The sequence below is a fragment of the Tupaia chinensis genome, unplaced genomic scaffold, assembly GCF_000334495.1.
Source record: "Tupaia chinensis unplaced genomic scaffold, TupChi_1.0 Scaffold138060_1, whole genome shotgun sequence".
In the NCBI taxonomy this organism is placed as follows: domain Eukaryota; kingdom Metazoa; phylum Chordata; class Mammalia; order Scandentia; family Tupaiidae; genus Tupaia; species Tupaia belangeri.
Genome location: NW_006197961.1, coordinates 855,410 through 857,635, shown reverse-complemented (window position 1 = coordinate 857,635; position 2,226 = coordinate 855,410). Strand labels below are relative to the sequence as shown.

Below are 2,226 nucleotides of genomic sequence, written 5' to 3'. Positions count from 1 at the left end.
CCCTCCAGTGTGTTTTTTAAGCTGGAGCAAAGATTCGAACTACAATCAGCCTTATGGGATGTGGCTCCCTTAACCACTAGGCTATGAGGCCAGCCCACTGTTTTTATGTTATTCATGATAGAGTGTGTACATGCACATGAGAAAGACATGGGCGCCCACCCCGGGACCTGGACAAGCCACGATCCCCCTGCTCTGGGTCTCCAACCCATTGGACCTTGGGCACGCATGCACACAATCCTGGTGTGATTTTCCGGGACTCACACTGTGGTCAGCCACATGGCAGTCCAGCATCTGAACCACTACGCCCCCTGCTGGCCCCACCTTTTTATTGTTTATGATCGAGAATACGAACACATAGGAGGTTGGCACGCTGGGGGGACCCTTCACTATGCCGTGAACCCCTGTCCTTACTCCTCTACCTCCTTGGGATCTCGGGCACCTGCGTGTACACCCAGTGTGTTCCCAGGCCAACCCAGGAATCCAGACACATAGTCGTCCCCTGGCTTCCAGGCTGCCGGACAGAATATGCTACATACCACGCCCCCTAGACCGGGTCCAGCTTTTTTTTTTTTTTTTTTGGAGAGGTTTTTGCTATAGGGCGAGTGCGCTCGCCAGACAGACAGAGAGAGACAGAGGGACAGAAAGCGAGAAATCACCCCCCAGGGGGGATGGCCACGCTGCAATCCCTTCTCCTCCATTCTCCTCTCGGGATCTTGGGCACGCACGCACACGCACCCGGCGTGAGTTTAAGCCACCGGGTCCGGGACGTGAACCGCAGTCGACTACGTGGGAGTCCAGCGACATAGCCATTATGCTAACTGCTGGTTCCCCAGACGCTTATTTTTCACAGCTGAGTGGTCGTAGCTGAGTTTCTTGCTCACAACCATGTCTGGAAAGTTGGAATGATGGGCCAGAAGGTGGCATGGTGGTTAAGGCAGCTGGATCCCACATGGCCAACTGTGCAGTTCGAGTCCCAGACCCAGCAGCTTGAAAAGCACACCAGACATGTGTGGATGCCTAAAATCTCAAGAGGAGAATGGAGGAGAGAGATTGTGGGGTATCCATGCCCCTCAGGGGCTAAGTTCACTCTCTCTCTTTCTCTGTCTTTCTCTGGTGAATACACGTGCTCTATAACAATTTTTTTTTTAAATAGTTGCTTTTTTTTTTTAATTTATTTTAATTTGACCAGAGAGAAACAGAGAGAGAGTGAGAGAGAAAGTGAGAAAGCAAGCCACCAGGTTCAGGACTTGAACCATGGTCAACCATGTGGGAGTGTCCAGTGCCTCAACCACCACGCCACCTGCTGGTTCCCAGCAATTTTTTTTTAAAGTGGGAATGAGGGCATGGTGGTTAAGTCACTGGACTCCCACATGACCAACCATGGTTAGAGTCCTGGACCAAGCAGCTTGCTTTCTTACTTTCTCTCTCTCTCTCTCTCTCTCTCTCTCTGTCTCTCTCTCGCACATATGCCCTATACCAAATTTTAAAATACTAATCATATTGGATCAGGGCCGGAAGGTGGTGTGGTAGTTAAAGAACTGCACTCCCCCCACATGGCAGATTGTGATTTGAGTCCTAGACCTGACGGCTTGCTTTCTCACTTCCCCCGACCCCTGTCTCTCTCTGGCCAAATTTTAAAAATAATAATAAGGGACCAGCAGTTGGAGTAATGGTTGTGTTGCTGGACTCCCATGTAGTCGACCACGGTTCACGTCCCGGACCCGGTGGCTTAAACTCACACTGGCCATCCCCCCTGGAGGGTGATTTCTCTCTTTCTGTCTCTCTCTCTCTCTCTCTGTCTGTCTGGTGAGCGCACGCGCCTATAGCAAAAACCTCTCCGATAATAATAATAATAAATAAGATTAAATAATTTGAAAATAATAATAATATCGGATCATTGGAAAAGTCATGATGTGTTTTTTCTGTTTTTCTATGCAAAAATGCATCATGACTTTTCCAACGACCCAATAATAAATGTTTTTTAACTTTATTACTTTTTTCCAGTTTGATCAGAAAAAAAAGTGAGTGAGAGAGGGAACGTGAGAAAGCAAGCCACCAGGTCCAGGACTAGAACTGCAGCCAGCCCTATGGGAGTCCTGTGCCTTTAACCACCACGCCACCTGCCGGCCCCTAAATAATTCTTTTAAAAAATACAAAGTGGGAGGACCAGCAGGTGGCGTGGTGGTTAAGGCACTGGACACCCCCACCTGGCTGAACACAGATTGA

The 2,226-nt window shown here is 49.1% G+C and overlaps 1 protein-coding gene across 1 annotated transcript in view; it reads left to right on the top strand.

Moving 5' to 3' along the window:
• The window catches only part of CACNA1A (calcium voltage-gated channel subunit alpha1 A), a 335,330-nt gene that overhangs the window by 255,609 nt on the left and 77,495 nt on the right, over positions 1 to 2,226 (top strand). The gene's annotated exons all lie outside the window — the stretch shown is intronic.